The 21,807-nt window shown below is 35.6% G+C and overlaps 1 protein-coding gene across 3 annotated transcripts in view; it reads right to left on the bottom strand.

The window, feature by feature from the left end:
• LOC110442167 overlaps positions 1-21,807 on the bottom strand; it is a 169,543-nt gene that overhangs the window by 120,909 nt on the left and 26,827 nt on the right. The window contains exon 1 of one of the 3 annotated variants that reach the window (XM_021485640.1): positions 4,434-4,515. The exons of the other annotated variants lie outside the window; for them this stretch is intronic. The gene's annotated coding sequence lies outside the window, so the exon portion shown is untranslated. Of the gene's footprint in view, positions 1-4,433; positions 4,516-21,807 lie in introns of those variants that run through there. 3 annotated transcript variants of the gene reach the window in all.

The raw sequence follows: 21,807 nt of genomic DNA, 5'->3' as shown, positions 1-21,807 counted from the left end.
TATTTTCATTACTTTGGAAATATTTTCATGCTATTTTATAGCTCTAAATCAATGAATAGTTAGTTATGATACACACACATTTTATTAGAGACGTAGAAAGTAGTATAAACCTCTATGATTATGTTAGGCAACGTTCGTGCGTTTTGATACATGTCAATATACTCTATCCATGGTTTGTTAGCGGCACTTCTGCCTCAATATTTCCATTCATGGATACAGGACGATTCGATTACCTTTGAGTGATAGGTAAGAACTGTTTGACTGAAAATCTGCAAGGTTTATTAGGGGCTCACCTTAAGCGCAAAGCTGAATTAGATTAATTTGTTACTTACATGTGTCTTATGCTTTCGAGTTCATAATTTGTTTAATTCTGCCCGGAAAATAACTAAAATAATCTCTTGAATATCTAATTTTGAAACTTTTCGAATGATCTAGGGAACACTTGTTCTTAAATTGCAAACAACAGAAAACGAACTTAATCACTAACAAAGAATAAATAGATATTATTGTATAGTTGTGGCAACTGAGTTTCACCTAACCAGTCGATACTGTCGTCTGTGCAGATGATTTCGTTATAACGAAAGAATGCTACAGCTTGTCACTTAATCAACCTCTCCTTCGCCAAAACACGTCTTACGAGACTTAAAGGATGAATTTAATGTGATAAAGTACCCACATCAAGTTTTTGTTGTAATACACGTCTTAAGATCATGGGAGGATGAGTGGTTAAATATCCCGGTCCCTTACATATCAGTAAAGTCAATATTATACAATTATGGACCAGGTCCGTAAATCAGGGATGGACTGAAACTGAAGTCCATATTTTTTATTATTATATGACATTTTACAATGAGATTGATATTTTTTATGTCGTAAACACATGGATGGCATGGACCATTTTGGAATCACTGAGTGAAGGACTTAAAATACAAAATAGCATACACAAAATTGAATTTCAGATTCAATTCATGTGATATTTAATTTTAAGAAAATATTATTTGCACAATCGACATCATCAATGTTCACATAGTTCAGAATTTTGATGAGATAATTCATTTGTAGTTGAATTCAGCAGTGTGATTGGTAACAGAATTACAGACTGGCTGGGAAATTACCTAGGCCTATTTTTAGTAGCGGTCTGCAATACTTTTCTATTTATAGGTCGAGGTCTGTAACACTTCTCTATTCATAGAACGAGGTCTGTAACAGATGATTTGATTGCAATTGGCTGTTAATTGATGGCTGTTAAATTACCCAGGTCTATTTTTAGTAGCGGTCTGTAACACTTTTCAATTTATAGGTCGAGGTCTGTAACACTTTTCTATTCATAGAACGAGGTCTGTAACATATTTACAGACCTGTCACATGACGTCGCTCCTCCAATCAGGGCTGGGAATCAGCACCAGTCATATAATAAACAGGTATATACAATCCGCTATTCACTGGTTGTTTGTTTTCTCTTTGATGCATTGACGCATGAAACAGCAGCAAAAACATGTTTACAAGGTTTTGTTCACATCAGGATTTCAAAACATGCAAGGAAAATGCAAAAACAAGAAAGGATCTTCACAAAACATCGGTTTGCTTCATTGTGAATTAGATTACGCAACTACTATACCCTTCGAACTAACCATTCACCACACCAAAGAAAAGGATAGGTCATACATGCAAGCGCAGCTTTCACTCTAACGCACACATATTACAGGGGTTTGATGAGTTCAAAGAAAACGGAAGGATTTGCCAATACAGAAGGGATGATTAAGGTCACATTTGGGCAGTTTGTGCATGATATCATAGGCTAACAAACGCTTATCTAAGCATCAGCAGCAACATAAAACTGCAGCAATAAAATAATCGGTAATACATGTACCATGGCGGAAAACAGGTAACGTGGTACACGTATATCATGGCAGGGAGGAGGTCACGTGGGTTCACCATGGCGGGACAGAGGTCGCGTGGGTACAGTCAGATCGTGACTTAGGGTTTAATGGAATAGTTCGTATTAATCATTGTACTTGTTCGAGGTCAAAGTGTTCAATATATCTCCGAGGAAGATGTTGTTATGTCAACGAGAATTTACTGATTAAGACTGTAAAAAACGTTGAAATTAATAAAATAATTGCATTAATTTATTTATTTTTCGCTGTACGAGATCATCTTCATATGGTAAAGAAATATAGGATGTATTATATTTATGAATATTGTATGTGTATTTACGCTGTAAAGTTCACAAAAAAGCATTTTATAACACTTTACCAGGCCTCTTATCTCTGTTCCTGATCTTGTGTATCCCAAAATTAAAGGTAAAACAACTGTACGCAATTTTAGACACATCAAACATTTTACAAAAAAATGAATATTAATGTATGATTCATATCTCGATATGATCTAAAGTTACCAACCCGCCCTCACCCCATAAAATATACATAACACAGTATCATTCAAGTAGCGGTTTTATCAGGGGAGACAATCGATACACACACTATTGAACATTTGATCATCGGTTCAAGGTTAAGTCCAAGGTCGGGTCCCAGGTACAATCAGCTCGTCTCTGTTGGGGTGTTTTGAAGACGAGGCTATAGCACATATAGGAAGAAGATTGTATCCTGTAATGTGCGTCTGAACAAATTATCCTGTTACTTATCAGATTATATCGTCTGTATGGCAAGATAGATTACACGTTCTAACGGTAAACTAACACAGTTTGATATAGAATCTATAAAACGATTCTCACATTTCATTCTGTTGATAAAAGGTATGTTTTTCTTCAGGTAAATACACTTTGTACACTGTAAGGTATCTTTTAAAGCGATATATACTACATGTAGGATGCTGTTTTGCAAAATACTTACCGTCCTATTTTTCAATCGTACTTTTACTGAAATCCTGCATCTGGCGAATATCAAATATTCTAATGACAATAAATAAGATATTTAGATAATATTTCTTTTAATTTTATTCTTAAAATAAATTAATTGCCGATTGCGGTATGAACAAAAATGCAATTTAAAGTGTTTAATGATTTGTTTAAATGACGCAACAAGAAACTGTTTACAAAAATGTATTACATCGTTTTTCACCTTAGTATTGAATTAAAAAATCCATTTTCTGTGAAAAACATGACGTAATCTTCATCTAATGGAATAAACCTCTACGTCGCAAATTAGTTGATTTGCTTCCTATCTGTCTAGTACCTTCCTTACAGAGACAAGTAAAGGGAAGTGTATGGTTTGGAGGTTGTTTAGGATGTAAACATTATCACATAACATAACACTGCACCAGATATCCTCGTGTTGGAATCCCATACACAACCAAGTCTGAACAGGTCTGATGGCTTCGGGCTTCAACACTAAATTGATGCCATGATTGGAAGTCTGCCTGTAATTGTTATTCCCCATTCCTTGTCACTCAAAATGAGCGAACGTTCATCCTTAATTGTTCGTAACTGTCACCATTCGAACTCACCCTTAATTGTTCCGAGTAATTACCTGTACGATTCGGCATTTCTCAGTTGTCAAGGAAGCAATGATGTTATCTAACCTTCATGACCTTGACCCAAACAGAATAATGGTAACGAGTAATCAATGTCATATTAACAGGACGTCTAACAAATTCTGTTGAGTCGCAGTCACACAGTTAGCTCCTTCTATGCAGGATCATACAGTAAACAATTCAAACGGTAAGGTACATGCGTACATGTACTATAATTGTACTATAATTGTTTCCCGGATACAATTCACTTACACTTGTAATTCCTTATATGAATAAATGTATTGTCAACAACAGTTTCTTTAAATTTTAACCAAATCTGTAAAGAAAATTGTGGTGAAACGAACGCTGTTAATTTTTCAAAACCCTCAAAAAAACAAAACAAAGCCAACTTCTTAAATTAAAATTCTAAAGTCTGTTCATGCAATTTGTTTGACTTTGAGATTTTTGCCTACCATCATATTTCGGTAACCTAAATTAATCCTCACAACCAAATGTAAACAAAGCAGAACACCGTATACCGCACAAATACATGGTGCAATAGCAACCCAGACAAATCTAAATTACAGTTATATTCACAGCATTTGAACGTCGAAATAAGTGAAAAAAACTTTTCACGTGTCGTAAAAATATGAAACTGCCTTCTATTTGTTGTGGAATAAGAATTGTTTCTTTAATATATTTTCTAAAAACTGGATAATCTCTGCATGGAGTGTGAGCTGATATATATCATAGAGCAAACGTAGTGTTTTAATCAGAATAGTGTCAAAAACGAATTTTTGAATTAATAATATTATTTTTTCCCAGTCAAATAGTCTAAATCCGTTCGATTTTTTTGGTATAATATTTTGTTAAATATTTTGGTTCTGTTGAAGATTCACAAAGATTCTATATCTGAAAATAAAGAAAACTTAACTATTGTTATAATTGAAAATTGTTCTTACCTTTTGCTTGGCACCATCAATAGGTCCTTTCAAACCGGTTGTAAAACTGTCTGACCATATCGATCAATGACTAAGAAGAAATGAGAACATGCAACTGAATTGTACACAGCCATGTAGCCAAGAAGAACGAAGAATTCCGGTACGTGTAACGCATGACGCGAAAAGCACCTGCCCATTCAAATGTACCGCTTCAACATTGCGGCACGGCTAACGAACGTTTTGTAACCGTAAAATTACGAGACAAAAACACCTGTTGGGTTTCTCAGCCACAGCCCTATAACAGCACATACATGTTTTGTTCATTATTAAAATGTACTTGTTCTCAAGACAAAGCGAAAGTGAACATGAGTCTGTAATCGATACAGGTTCTCAGTCGATGGAGGCAAAACTAATCGATACAAGTTCTCAGTCGATGAAGGCTAAACTAATCGATAAGTTACACGCAAAACACTTTCTGAAAGGTTTTAAATTGTACTAAGTACTATGTAAACATGTTTACGAAAGAGACTTATGATAGAAAAAATACCGCTCAAGTTGTAAATCGATGCTCTAAAGATTAAGGATACACGGTCAGCTTTCCTTAAAATCTTTGACACGTGTATAGTTGTACGTTATATTGAGTAAAAATATCGTTTTAATCGAAACACTCTTTATATGGGCTTTTTTGTTAATAGAAGAATTTCGGAACATAGTAAATGATGATAGTCTGCATAATTATATACAAGCCTAATTGAGTACGTTACATTGTCATACCTAGTAAAATCAGCAATATTTCAAAAGTACAAATTCTGGGAATAGCAAAATTAATATTATTATTCCTAACTTCTGGTGTATTCGTTGTTGGAACTCTTAAATATTGTGTATGTACTTGTTGGAAATGTATGGCAAGCTAAACGTTTAGGCTATCTTTAAATATTTTATAGATATATCACGATCGTACAGCCTTTGCTATTTTTTGTTTTTGTTTTTGTTTTGTTTTGAAAATAGCAAATCGGTAACTACAGCGAGTGAACAGATAAAACACTTTAAGTTTCAATTTCTTCAAGAAGAAATCAAATACATTGTAATGGGGAATGCTGATGGTAGTTTGGTAGTATATAACCAATGCATGGATGTGACATTTGTCTGTATCACCCTAAAGTACATTTTGTTGGTAGATCATTTCGCTTTAATAAAACCAGTTTTCTAGGATAGTCTGTTATCTCTGTCTCATTGATTTTCCAAATCTATACGAAGTTCGGACCACTTAGAAAAGTTAGCGATGAAAGCAATAAATGTAAACATTTGACGTCATTAAAAACTGTTGGACGCGGGAGATGAGTACTTTTAAAACAACATTAATTCTGCTGTATAGAATTTTCCCTGTGAAAATGACATTATGAACATACTCAATTTAATAAATACAGTGGCGTCCTGTCAAAATATTGACTAAACAATATAACTGTGATCCCTTTGTCCTTATTAGCAATAATTACGCCCACCTTTCGATCAATTGATTCTACGCTATAGAGACTTACACATCGGCATCAATTATAAAGCTAACTGAGAAGAATCTGTTTTGTTATGCTGATGAAGCATAAGGCAGTGTGTGGAATATGAGGTCAGTAAGTACGCTATACTGAACCGAGACCTCTACTGCCACAGCTAATCAAAGCAGATCAACTGTTTGTTCTGTGTTGCTGGAACGAAGCGATAGATCTTATCTTACAGCAAGAAAAAAGGGCCTAACACAGGATTACACTTTACTAGTGAGTGTCTATTGAAGACTAAAACATTATCAGCTATCGGGATCTACAAAACTCCATATAGTGATACTCGTCGATATGCACTGGTTTATACCGTAATCTCACCAACTGTAGCACGGACGTTTTATTGGTTGTGAAACCATCATTATGAAGAAGGAGCAAACGATTGAACTCAATTAATTCAAATACTGTATACTGTTAATTACAAAGAACTTTTCTACATCTTAAAAAAGCGAAAACTTTATATCAAATTTGAAAAATCAACACCCANCCCCCCCCAACATTTGTTATTTTTTCCTTTTTACGCAAAGCTAGTGTATTGGTCCTCTATGCAAATAATTCTTACCAAGAACGGCTTTTTCTATTTTTTCATCTCATTCCTTGTTTTGAAGTGTGAAAATCCTTTAAGACAACATCATCTAACGATATACAGTTGCAGCAACTTGTTTACTTTAAGTAGACGAACAAAGTAACGATACCTTTATTGTAAAATATATCTTAGATCTAAGGGAAAACTATTCGATATCATGACGTTACCTAACATAACATTCTAATATTGAACAAAATAACAATAAAGCAATATGGAAAAATTAATTCCAAACTCGTTCTTAATTTCCTGAGTATTCCCACACTGTCCTTCCATAAGAATGGGTTAACACGTTCCTTGTAGGTGGTATTCAGTAATATATAGATGATAAATACCATGTATAAGAAAACCTCCACAGGTTCATTCCGTTTCACAGTTATGCAATCTTCTAGATGAAAGCACGGAGCTTTTTCCAGATTTTCTTATCACGGGATTTCCTTAGAACTAACACGCAATGGCGAACTGTATAAAATAGGAATCTATGGAAGGCCATATTCGCAAATTATTTACTCATACTTATTTACTTCTTTGTATTAAACTTTAAAAATGTGATTGACATTTTCAATGTGTTGAAAATTCACTTTCTGTAGTAAATACTCTCCGTACTATTTCTACCTGGTGAGAAAATCTCCGGTCTTTGTACTTTTGTACTGTTTTTGTGTCTCTCTACCGAATTGATGCTACAAATATGGTTAAACAACAAACATTTATGATATGAAATTGATGACATGTAACAACTGATTTCAGTATTTGCGATGTTAAAATACTATAGCAATAACAATTTTATTTTTTCCTTTCATATATGACTATTAACAGGTAACGTTATAACTTGGGTTTATTCAGTCACTTGTGTTCGAAGATGTTGTTACAACAGTCTATTTCCCTGTTGTATGATGACCACAGACATGTGGCAATATTACTACGGTCTATTCATTCCTTTGTTTTAAGAAGATCGTTGCTGATGTAATACATTTTGTTTAACACGGCTCGCAGACTAACATTGTGTGGCGATTAATGTATGAATAATAAACACAATACGTTATACCACACTAATTCCTTACACGGATTCGTTGTAAGCGTACTCTGTGAGCAACTTATACACATATGCCAACAGTGCCGACAACCGTTAACATTTGGCGACCAGTTTTTGAGCCCTTTAAGTGGAATTGACCGAAATAAAGAATCAACAATGATAAGCCATGTATTTTACCTTGAAAGTCTGTTGTTTGCAATCACTTGAATGACGCCATCAATCCTCACCGACTACACGTCCCCTTTTGCTCCCTGTTCCCCTTCTTGTCCCCCCCCCCCCCCCCCCTAACCTCTTCCCCTCAGTTGTCTCCATCCCTGTCCCTGTTACCTCATACGTCCATCTCCAGTGCTATTGTTGTCTGTGTCGTCGGCTCTGTTATTATTGAACTGAGAGGTATAAGTCTTTGTGTCAGTCCTCTGGGAGTGTGCTTTTTTTCCCTTTCGATACTTTTATGTGTGTTGTTCTTAACGTTATCTGTCAATCTGATCTTTACAGCAACTGGAATCTGCGTGCTTTGAGGTCGCACATTCATGTAAACGGAATTGTCAGACCCTACCTCTTCCAAAATATCACACTGGAAGTCCCTTACAATAACATCACAGAAACGATAGCTTGACAAAGGGAAAAGTCGGTCTTGAAACGTTGCGACACGTTTAATACGTACATTGTTTGTGTACAAAGTAAAACTTTGATATACAGCACATTTGATTTGCCCGAATTCATATTCACGTTACAGCACATGTACAGGGTTCATGTCAAGAAACCACCAATGAGAGTGGAAGAAACATCGAGATGAATTTGGAAACAGCATGAAACTATTTAATACGTTTTATCAGGAAGTCTCATTTCTTAATTGGCATATTAAGTTTGTGATTCTATCCTCGAAATTCCATTGGTTACACTCACTTAAGTTCCAGGCACCCCGGAACTATGTCAGATTTCTGGTGAAAACCACTGACCAATCGCCAGGCTCATATCTGTCCTTTGAAGATTGCAGATACCCGACTACAAGCATACTCAACCTTTTGATGGATATCAAAAGATCAAATCTACTTGTTTCTCCCACAAGAAAGCGATTACAGAACCTTTGATTTTGTCATGATATAGTCGAAGGGTGCAAGGAACGTAAGTGACCGTTACATTGGAATGTTGAGGATGATGTGGTACCCGTCTCACCGCCATTTACAGAGACGAGGACTCGTAGAATACATCTGTATCGATATATAGTACTTGCTGTTGTTTTCAATTGAAAGTTATGAACAGGGTAATACACTGTATTTTATCTGTTTTTTAAATGGTGCTAAACTGTAGACGGTAGATGCCTTAGTTGTCCAGCGGATTATTAATGCTATTTAACAATATTTCCCTGATAAAACCATCACAATTTTAATACATAGTAGGTCTTTCTAAAGCGTCCATTTGAAGTCCACATTTCACGAGGGCTTTAGTATTGCATTCTTACTTTTAATGGTTCCTTACATGCATGTTGTGTTTTAGACACTCAATACTCACCTCTAGCCTGTATTTACGCTGAATTTGCTCTCCAAAAACATAAACAGAACAACAATGGCGGTCAAAACGACGTCTAGGACGGAATAATAACGTGACGTAACCATTGCGTGAATTGGAGTTCAAATAATCCGACATCATTCTTGTTACAGTTTGTGGAAAATAACCGATGAGTTCAAGCCAAAACAACCTCTTGTATTACTACAGTTTGAAATACATAACTTTGTATTGCGACGCCAGAAAAGTGGCTGCATTAAAACAGTAATATTCATCATGTATATTGTAAATGTATGTGTACCTCCTTCTTACTCATTAGATCCACTTACTGGCTTTAGATTTAGTTAAGAGGAATCATATATATTGAAGTGAAATTTATCAAGTAAGAGGTATATGACAAGTATATCAAAAGTATAAATTTGTAATTTGCCAATCAAACATGGTACCCGCCAAAGCTTTTTGTGAACAAAGTTAGTTATACGGTACTGTGATTCCTGTTAAAGACTACAAAGGACGGAATAATTGAGGTAACGTAATGCTTGACGCTTAAAATTGGGGAGGACGAACGCAATAAGGCAATATCACGTTTTATGAAAAAAAAAAAAAAAAAGCGGAGGAGGAAAGTAGTTAATATTCTTTTTGATGAAGATTGCGGAGGACGAAATGAATATTGTTACATCACGTTTTCGGCTAAGGCTTGCGGATGAAAAAGGACGCTTGGGACACATTTTACACGATAGACTGCGGAGGACGAAATTAAAATGGTTATGTGATGTTATCTTTAAAAGCGTGCGGGGTAAGAAATCTTAAGGTAGTAGAGGTCCGAGTAATTATCATGTCATGTTTCATGCTAGAATTTGCGGAACTGTGCTACATATCTTTTTTAAATTTGTGAAGGACGAAATTAAGTTAAGATTTTAAGTATCCGTTCTTCTTTTCTTTCTCTTTTAAACTGCTTTTAATAAGTTTTCAACAGAAATCCTAACTACCCGATAGTAAACGGTATGACATCAGGGGCTGCTGATCACATGCCTATTTTAGCCTCAGGACTCATTTCGATAGACCTGAAGGGATGTAGGCTTTGAATTTCGGAATTAAAGCTTACATCAGAAGGAATCAAACCACACAATATACAATGTTCGTGTACAGGTCTATTAAACTCCTAAAATCCAACGTTTGCAAACTATTGCTATAGTCAATTACGAGTTTCTATGACGGACATGGTGGGCTTATTATATTTCAAGTTGGGTAAATGGGCGTCATTGGACTCCATACTCTACCGCATACCACAGTGAATACATTTCCCTCGTGCATTCCCTGCTAATTATATTTCAACGCTAGAGTAGCTTTAACACACAACCCTATTACTTTGTCTTCTTTTCAAAATGCAAACACACAGCAAGGGTAATCAGTGGTAACATAGTGTGTATCTCAGTTTAACCTCTGCGAACAATTAACACACAATAGCGCAAAGGATATAAGGTTTCATTTAACGATCTGGCATTTTAGTCGTTAAGAAGTAGTAGAAATGTAATGTAAGTTAATTAGTGGATCAAAAAACAACAGTCCAAAGTGAATGTTAATTGTTGACCTAATGATGTTAATATGCTGCATAGGTGTGGATTACTGTTATTAAATGCTAGCTAAATGGTGTTGACATGAGGCGCAATTATAGAATATTGATATGAACCTTTGATTATAGGGTGCTCGTTTGTTGCACAATTGAATTTTATTGAAATAAACCAAAGACGAACTTCACGAATTCAAAAAAATATGTTTTAAAGGCTGTTTCTTATTTAAGGATCCCCGTACCTCTGACAAAGCTGTACATGTAATTATACATTGGAAACATAAATATAATAAGCTTTAATAAATCGGGAACAGGGATCAGTAAACCAATTTCAAATCAAATATAAAGCAATCCGTTTAACTTTTATTCCAATATCATGAAGATTCTCAACATATCAGACAATTGTTATATCTTGCTTTATAGAAAGTTTCAATAAGTAAGAGAACTATCGAAATATCAATAAACGAATAACTTTCTGATACAAATGATTTTGATACTTGTGTTTGGATATGTATTTCCAGAAACGTTATTGCTGTGGTGATACTGATTTATAACTGTCAGACTAGTGTCTGTTGTCGTCTAATTGTGCTGGTTGTTTTCATTCTCATCCATGTGTCTGGCTTTAATGTTTGCATTTTCCCGTCGTTTGTCTGATTTCAATATTTATGTTTATTCCCAAATATGAATCTGATTTAAGTGTTTGTTTTTACTCCCTTTGATGCATCTAGTTTTTTGCCTGACTTCAATGTTTATGTGTATTCCAGATTATGTATCCGATTTCGGAATTTGTAATCGTTCCCATTACTGCATCCGGTTTTTGTGTTGACATTCATTCCATTAAAGTTGTCTCATTGGTCAACTAAACCAAAAAATAACTACCTACAAAGAGATAGGCATGTTCTGACATTAAAACTATCTCCCTCCAGTTCAAAACGTATACATATATGAATTCAAAGTCGATCCGAAAAGACATCAGTAACTAAAGATAAATAAATCAATGAACGTATAAAAAAACATGGATATTTAGCTTTGTCAAAAAATGTGTTAAGATTGTTTTTTTCGATGAGCTACTTTCATACTTTACAATCATAGGTAAGAGTCAAAAAGGAAAGACACCAACAACGACCAAATATAAACAGTAGAAAAATAAAGACGAAGAAAACACAGGGGAAAACGATTTTGATGTCTTCCGTCAAATATTGGAAACGATATCAGGTACCAACGATACAATGCCACACTTCTGATCATGACAGACACTCTTTCTTAGCTGAATATTGGTCGCTGGTTTCTTCAACGTAGACTGAAGCCATCTGCTGTAAAACTCGGGTTTCTAACTTTTTGGTCAACACGGCCAATAAAGTTAACCGCTGTGACATGTCAGCGACAAAAGTATGGCTAATTTCTATGTTACTAATGAGGAAACGAAAGAGTTGTTCTGCAATCATTCAAGAGATGGTTACAAACACTCTGTTAGCTACAGTGAAGTGAAGGAAACTGAATATTACATCTGAAGATATCCGTAACTGTATCATGAAATCATGTCTCAAAAGACACGGACTAATCATAAACACCATTTTCAGAATTCTTAGATGACCAGCAATCTTTCATATAATGGATTTTTTAGACAGTTTAGAAAACATGACTTAAATTTAAGAACTCTCGTAAACAAAATGTTGACGGAAAGAAATTGATTTCTCCGAAAATAAACCTAACCTTTCAGTTTGAAATATGTGTGATACCGAAATCCATGACAGGCAAACAGAGTAAACATCAATTTTAGAAAGTGCAAATTACGTAATATTGCATGGTTTACATTGATATATATTTACAACTTTTCACAGAAAAGGGAGTCAATTTATGAGTATCTTTATCAAGAATGCAGCTGAAAAGTACTGCATATTTTATAAGCAGCAACAATTTGTATGAATAAACAATGTAGTGTCTTGCCTAAGTCTGAGTGACTTTTCAGTAATTTTGTTGAATTGATAGTGACTAGGTGACTTGTCAATTACTAGATGTCTTGTTAATACCTAGGTGACTTGTCAATGACATGATGACTTGTCAGTAACTTTGTGACTTGTCAATGACTTAGTGACTTGTCAGTAACTTTGTGATTTGGTGACTTGTCAGTACCTTTATGACTTGTCAATGACTAAATGACTTGCCAGTGACTTGGTGACTTGTCAATGACTTGGTGCCTTATCAATGACTACGTGACTTGTCAGGAACTTGATGACTTGTCTGTAAATGGGACTTGTTATTGACGTGGTGATTTGTTAGTGACTTGGTGATTTGTTAGTGACTTGGTGATTTGTCAGTGACGTGGCGATTAGTCAGTGACTTTAGGACTTGTAAGTGACTTGGTGACTTGTAAGTGACTTATTGACTTGTTAGTGACTTGGTGACTTGTAAGTGACTTGAGGACTTGTAAGTGACTTATTGACTTGTCAGTGACTTGGTGACTTGTAAGTGACTTATTGACTTGTTAGTGACTTGGTGATTTGTTAGTGACTTGGTGATTTGTCAGTGACGTGGCGATTAGTCAGTGACTTTAGGACTTGTAAGTGACTTGGTGACTTGTAAGTGACTTGGTGACTTGTAAGTGACTTATTGACTTGTCAGTGACTTGGTGATTTGTCAGTGACTTGGTGACTTGTAAGTGACTTATTGACTTGTTAGTGACTTGGTGATTTGTTAGTGACTTGGTGATTTGTCAGTGACGTGGCGATTAGTCAGTGACTTTAGGACTTGTAAGTGACTTGGTGACTTGTAAGTGACTTATTGACTTGTCAGTGACTTGGTGACTTGTCAGTGACTTGGTGACTTGTAAGTGACTTATTGACTTGTTAGTGACTTGGTGATTTGTTAGTGACTTGGTGATTTGTCAGTGACGTGGCGATTAGTCAGTGACTTTAGGACTTGTAAGTGACTTGGTGACTTGTAAGTGACTTATTGACTTGTCAGTGACTTGGTGATTTGTCAGTGACTTGGTGACTTGTAAGTGACTTGGTAACTTGTCAATAACTAGGTGACTTTTTATGTTTCACAATTCATATGGTGTATCGATGTGTTTTCGTCATTAGCCTAGTTGTTCCTTCACTGTTACTACCCACCAAGTTTTCAACAATGGAGAAACGGAGGGGAAATCCCGAACAAGTGTGGTAATGTACATTATTGACATTGGTCGACCGTTTTGTATGAGTCTGCCATTGGTCGACCGTTTTGTATGGTTGCTACAACTGTTCAATGCTTATACAAATATAGATATAAACTCTTTTCATTTTGAAAACAATTATGAAACAAAGTTCTTTCAAATACAATTAATCACTCTTGTTGGCCCGGATGTTAGCGCGCGGGGGGTTTCAAAGTGAGAGGAAACCGGAGTACCCGATGAATAGGACATGATTTAAATTAATTGGTAGAGCACAGGTGTTGTAGACCATAACAACTGAATCATTAGTAAGGATTTATGTAGCTGTGACAGAACCACATGATACACTACCCTGGTAAGGAAACATTAGATATAATTGTGTGAGTATGAACCAACAATAAAATATGTGGTCTGATGAGGAGACATAAAGTCACTTGTGATATAAAAAAAGAATGTTTTCGAGCTACATGTATAACATACATTTTATTTAATTAATGCTATCGATTTGTACACAGCATATATCGTAAGAAGTAAAACCGTTCTTCGGGGATGAAGAAAAGGACACAGATGAATTCACAATAACATGTCTTAAGCGGTATCATCTATCTATATGCTTGCTTATAACATGAAGTCAGGATAAAGAAAACAGTAGATATGAAGTGAGGATGAAAATGACAGCAGACATGGAGTGAGGATAAAGAAAATAGCAGACATGAAGTCAGGATAAAAAAATAGCGGACATGAAGTCAGGATGAAGAAGACAGTAGACATGGAATCAAGATAAAAAAAAACACAAGCCAACATGAAGTCAGGATGAAGAAGACAGTAGACATAACGTCAGGAAGAAGATGACAGTAGACAAGAAGTCCGGATGAAGAAAAAAACTGCCATGAAGTCAGGATAAAAAAACAGCCAACATGAAGCCAGGATGAAGAAGACAGTAGACATGGAATCAAGATAAAAAAAAACACCGGCCAACATGAAGTCAGGATTAAGAAGACAGTAGACATGTTGTCAGAAGGAAGATGACAGTAGACAAGAAGTCCGGATGAAGAAAAAAACTGCCATGAAGTCAGGATAAAAAGCCAGCCAACATGAAGTCAGGATGAAGAAGACAGTAGACATGGAAGCAAGATAAAAAAAAACACCAGCCAACATGAAGTCAGGATGAAGAAGACAGTAGACATAACGTCAGGATGAAGATGACAGTAGCTATGACGTCAGAATACAGAAAACAGGAGACATGAAGTCAGGATCAAGAAAAAAGCAGACATGAAGTCCGGATAACAAAACCCAGTCAACGTGTAGTCCGGCTGAAGAAAAAAACTGCCATGAAGTCAGGATAAAAAGCCAGCAAACATGAAGTAAGGATGAAGAAGACAGTAGACATAACGTTAGGATAAGAAAAAACCAGCCAACATGAAGCCAGGATGAAGAAGACAGTAGACATGTTGTCAGAATGAAGTTGACAGTAGACATAACGTTAGGATAAAAAAAAAACAGCCAACATGAAGTCAGGATGAAGAACAAAGCAGAAATGAAGTCAGGATAACAAAACCCAGTCAACGTGTAGCCCGGATGAAGAAAAAAACTGCCATGAAGTCAGGATAAAAAGCCAGTCAACATGAAGTCAGGATGAAGAAGATAGTAGCCATGAAGTCAGGATGAAGATGACAGTAGCTATGACGTCAGAATGAAGAAAACAGGAGACATGAAGTCAGGATGAAGAAAAAAGCAGACATGAAGTCAGAATGAAGAAAACAGCAGACATGAAGTCAGGATAAAGAAAAAAACAGACAATAAGTTGGATAAAGAAGCGATAAGTGCAGAAAACATGTCGTTCGGGATTACTTGTTATCCTAGATAATGTGACAGATTATTAGGATATTGAATTTGTTTTCATTTCACATGGGATTTCACAATCGTTACGTTTCCTTTTCATATCAACACCGCAATGGGTTAAATAAATCTCCATTATTTCCAGAAATCGGACGTAAATCTGATATCATTTAGAAACACGGACATCTTGTGTTTGCTTTTTATGATTGGCGTCGGGAGAGACACAAACACGTCAAAACCTCAACAACTAACAGTTCTTCCCATGTTAAACGGCTTTAATGTGATCAGGGATATGTGATCAGGGATATCAGGGATATGTGATCAGGGATATGTTGAGAACAAATAGGGTAATTCAAACATAGTTACTAGATTTGTTAGACAGTAAGTAACATGTGATATCCCAAAGCATGGCAATCCTGTATAGTTCTATTTAGGGAAGGGTACAATGTAGTTCGACAATGATCAAACTGATGGTGAACATTACTTCCGTTACTGCATTGCCTTCAAATAGTTTGAATGTCACACCAAGGCATACAATTTATCTGGTACAAACTCTCATAGCGACCAGAAAGCTTTCAATGCAATTTTCAGACAGAACCGAGTCATGTTCTATATACACGCCTTTGATACCGTTTAAACCACCCCTGTAGGTCGGGAAAAGAATACACCTGCTGTTACCTAGTGCATGTATCGTAAGAGACGATTAATGCATGAACCCACTAACATTTTGCTTTTGTGCACAAAAGCGACCAAAATAAATCTGCTGCATCCATTGCAATAGTTGGGATCTTACTATTTCTCTTTATTTCTAATTTCCTTTTTTTTTCCTAGTGCCTTGCTTGGCAATAACTCGCGTTTGGTTCTAATGTTGAACGTTCGCCAATGGGTTCTGTCCCGAGGCCGGGACATACTAAAGTCACCCGTTGTCAGTATAATGTGACCGGGCGGAATGCTGTGATGGGTGCCTTCGGCATGGTATTTCAGTGAGATAGCACTATAAAGTCGGCATCCGATCCGCGCTATCACAAGGAAGCAAACACGTCAACATACCTTGTCTCCAGCACACATACACACATGCACGCATCTTATATAGCCTAAGCTGTTAATAGGACGTTAAACAAAAGAGAACCAAACCAAACCGTCTAAAACTACACATATTTTAAATACGCCCTTTCTAAACCTAAACCTTTCTTATATAGCATTGCAAGAATAGTTTATACCAAACTACAATAACCAATAAAAAATGATAGTAATAAACACAATAAAAACCAAAACATAAAGAAATGAAAATAAATTCAAAACAAGAATAACCAATACTAAACACAAATTTAAAAAAATAAAAAAAATAACAACCCCTACAAAACAATAATAACCAATAGAATACAAAAATAACCAATTCAAAACCAAAATAACCAATTCAAAACAAAAATCAACCAATTCAAAACAAAAATAACAAATTAAAAATAGATTAAGAAATACAATATTCAATTCAAAACACGATAACCAATACAATACAACAATAATCAATTAATACAAAACACCAATAACAATCAATACAGTACGGCATTAACCAAAACAACTATAACAATGCAAAAATACGATGAAAACAATGATTACAAAACAAAACAACCAAAACAAGACAATTATCAATACAGAACAACATATGCTACCTAAGAAAGGGCACAGTTGAAAACTCAAAGACAGCGATGGTAATTAAAATGTCACCACGTCGTGTCATAAAACGGGGATTCCTAGAATCAATACTGCCACTTTACCCATAGAAAGGCCGTCAGATTTTGATAAACAACAGGTAGTGTTATTTTACTTTACCAACCGACTTGACATCACACTAAGATAACTCAATGTAAGACGCACATACACGTTGACTTACAAGGTATTATCATACAAGGTATACTGTTAACGTACATATTTTAGCGGTGGTCTTATTTTAGCGCTTTTCAAGCTACATGTATGGAAAGTGCGCTAAATAATTAATTACCCTATTAGACTTCATGCATACTGTTCTCTATTGAACATTTTGTGGTTGCACCAATTCAACAATGCATCCATGTGTTAAAATTCGTTAGTGCACTGTTATAAGTATGTTTACAGTATATACAGTTCGTTTTATATGTTTTGTGTGCATATAGTCAAACACGCTGTTGAAGCCAAAGTCTTGTAACGTTTAAAAGATGAAATGTTCATAAAACAAACTGAGATGTAACAGTATAAACTGCATTTAATATACATAAACTACGCCAGTCTAAAGATTTATCTATCAAGTATATTACGTTATTTTTTAATCGTCTGAATATTTGACTATATGCACACAGAACATATAAAATGAACTGTACATACTGTAAACATACTTAGCCTGCAGTCAGGGTTGTTTCAGTGCTTAAGAACATTCCTTATAAAAAAAGTCATCGAATTCCCCATACAATTATTAGATTGTTTATTAAACCACTACTTTTTATACACATACAATAGATTCCTAAGTCTTTGACGTTGAAAAGACTAATAATTTTACCTATTTTGCATCTTCGATAGTGCCATAATTACTCTTAGACATGGATACAGTTTGAAGCTCACTTACTGACTTTGATTGTACAAACTCAGAGCCCTTCCGGTGTCTTCAAATGAGACACTTCCGGCGTCGTGATGCAAATTAAGTGATATCATGTATCGTCGGCATGTTTGATCATCATCAAGGGATGTTTGTTTCGAAAACCTAAATTACCAGTGAATAATTGATGTAAAAGTAATAACAAACTGGACGACCTGAAATCGTGCCGAGGCTCCCTCTAGACCATGTACACGTGAGCTTGTCTACTATGCCGATATTACACCACATCGGTAATTGTCCTTGTCAAAGACAGCGGCATTAAAGATTTTAAACTTCCATGAAATATCAGTCAACAAAACCAATCACCTTGGTGACGAGGAAATGACAGCGCCTCGTAGGTGCAGGTGCTGTTAACTGGCAAAATGCAACCGTCATACGTATACGCTTATGTTAAAAAAGCGTTGCGCGAGATTGTTCCTTAGATGACAATTTTGTTTTTTCGTTATGAACACGTTCATAGGTTTATGAAGAGTACAGTGCATCAAATTGTTTCTTTGTTTTTACGAGAATTTAAAAGCAAAAATGGCATGGCAAATTGAATTCACGTTACAAACACGTTTACTGTATAATCAGCAGACGTAGATTGTATTAAATACTTTATTACGTCGCCTCTATTTGTAGATTCTTGTTGACACATATAACTTCACATGTGTTGAAAGATTGTGTTAGATACGTTTTATATTATGTTTATTGTAGATATATTAGTATACAGTTAAAGTATGGGGTTGAGGGATATAGCAAATTTCTGGTGTCCCGAGACCAGGTCTATTTCCCGAGGCGAAGCCGAGGGAAATAGGCATGGTCAAGGGCCACCTGAATCTTGCTATATTCCTCAACCCCATACATTAACCGTTTTATTATACCGATACACCCTGGAGAGATAGTTTTAACTAGAAAATATTTGTAAACCATAAGCTGTATAGCTTCACGTCCCAACTACCCTTTTGATGGCAATGGAACCAAATGCTTCCGAGTTCGGTTGCAAGCCCCGCCCACCTAGCGCGTCACTGCCGAGTTCGGTAACAAGCTCCGCCAACCTCTCGCCTGATTGGCTCGGCGGAAACACCCGAGTGTAGGTGTGTTTTAGTTCCCACATTAACACATAGGACTAAAACACACTCAGGCAAAAGTGGGGATATATTCGATTTAACCAATTACTTTTGTATAGAGTAAATAAAGTAGAGGTGTAACAAATAGGTATAACGTCACATCTATTGTAGATTGTGTTAGATAGTATTACGTCACATCTATTGTAGATTGTGTTAGATACGTATTCCGTCATATATATTGTAGTGTTTTAGATACGTATACGTCAGTGTTATTGTAGATTGTATTAGATACGTATTACGTCACATCTATTGTATATTGAGTTAGATAGTATTACGTCACATCTATTGAAGATTGTGGTAGATACGTATTACGTCACATCTTTTGTAGTTACCTAGATACGTTTTAGTCACTTCCATTGTATATTGAGTTAGATAGTATTACGTCACTGTTATTGTAGGATGTATTAGATACGTATTACGTCACATCTATTGTATATTCTTAGATACTGATAATTCACTGTTATTGTAGACTGTTTAAGATACGTATTACTTCATGTTTATTGTAGATTGTATTAGATACGTATTACGTCACTTCTATTGTAGATTGTGTTAGTTACGTATTATGTCACATCTATTGTAGTTTTTCAGATACGTATTACGTCACATCTATTGTAGATTGTATTAGATACGTATTACGTCACTTCTATTGTAGATTGTATTAGTTACGTATTACGTCACATCTATTGTAGTTTTTCAGATACGTATTACTTCACTTCTATTGTAGATTGTATTAGATACGTATTCCGTCATATATTGAAGATTATTTTAGATACGTATAACGTCACATCTTTTGTAGTTTCTTAGATACGTATAAGTCACTTCTATTGTATATTTAGTTAGAAAGCATTACGGCACATCTATTGTACATTGAGTTAGATAGTATTACGTCACTATTATTGTAGATTCTTAGATACTGATAAGTCACTGTTATTGTAGATTCTTTAAGATACATTGTGTATGTATTACGTCATGTTTATTGTAGATTGTATTATATACGTTTTTAGTCACTTCTATTGTAGATTGTGTAAGATACGTATTAAATCACTTTAATATCGCGCGCATGTGTTATTTAAGAAATAATCAACATATGTGCGTGCATTATGGTGGAATATAAATGTAACGAGGGTGAGAAAATGTTGGTAAAAATAATTAACGGAGGCCGCTTGTCGACACCCTGAACTTCTCTGCGCCTTATGTGATAATGATCTGCATACTGCATGGATGACTGATGTGTCTAACTCGCAAATATCACAAGGAGACGGGGACAACGACACTAGTCTTTCAAGTTAATAGTTATTGTAGTCTTTCGAACAGACCAAAATGTCTTTGCACTTCATAGAAGGAAAGGGAGAGTAGAGAACGAACAGACACTAAAGACGGGAAGTAATAATAATGGCAGGGTGAAGCAAAGGGTGATATTCGTAGACTTCTTCACGTAAGCATAAAAGGGAAAGGGATGGACCCACGAAAAGTTGAATCCAGAGCATTCATTTTTTGCTCACCAGGCGACACTTAATGTTTAACAACAACTGTCTCGGAGAACTCCGCACCTGCGAAACATAACGGGTTTCTGCAATACTCGTGAAATATTTATGGATTTCAGCGGGAAACCATTAGCTATCCTCTATATGTTCTTTAGCCAACGACAAGTGTCGTTTGTCCCTATTTACAACATAGTAAACAAAAGGATATATTTACATTTGCATGGCGTTGTCACTATAATTATAGCATCTTTGAAAGCTGTGTCGTTGATGGGACATTAATTACTATGCAGCACGAGGCACAATTCTTAGCGTATTAATACAACACTGACCGGAACTAAAATATCCAATATAAATAAACATGACGGCTGTTAAAATATCGCTGGGCATTGTGATCCTTGACAATGTAATTATAAATTTATGTGCAAAAGAAAAAAAGAAGAAAAAATACTCTTATTACAACAAAAACAAGAGCAAGGTCTGCAATATCGTACAAAATGCACATCGGTTGAAATCACCAATGCCGGCAATTGAAACAACTTTAACGCTCATGCTATTTATCAGAAATATCGTCTGTTAAACTGCACTGATCAACAGGGGTTCGTTACAAATGTCTGAAATGCACATATTCTATAGACCTACTGACACATATGTTACAGACCTACTGATATGAGTCACAGTACATAAACATTTCTGACATTTGTAACGAACCCCTGTGCTACGTCGCAAGATCACTCACTTCAAACACTATCAGTTTAACGCGTCTCGCAGCCACGGTTTCTTCAGTTTCTGACGACATGTCAAATAACGAGGCTGTTATAGAATCGACCGACTGTAGTCAGATTCCCATACAATCAACAAGTACATTCACGTCTGGATTATTTACAAAATGAGCAAAGAGAAAAGTTCGAATTAACTTCCAATAATAACTCCCTCGTGGAGGGCAA

The sequence above is a fragment of the Mizuhopecten yessoensis genome, unplaced genomic scaffold (assembly GCF_002113885.1).
Source record: "Mizuhopecten yessoensis strain PY_sf001 unplaced genomic scaffold, ASM211388v2 scaffold716221, whole genome shotgun sequence".
NCBI classification, from domain to species: Eukaryota; Metazoa; Mollusca; class Bivalvia; order Pectinida; family Pectinidae; genus Mizuhopecten; species Mizuhopecten yessoensis.
Note: the sequence above shows the minus strand (reverse complement) of the source record. Positions and strands in the feature narration are given on the sequence as shown.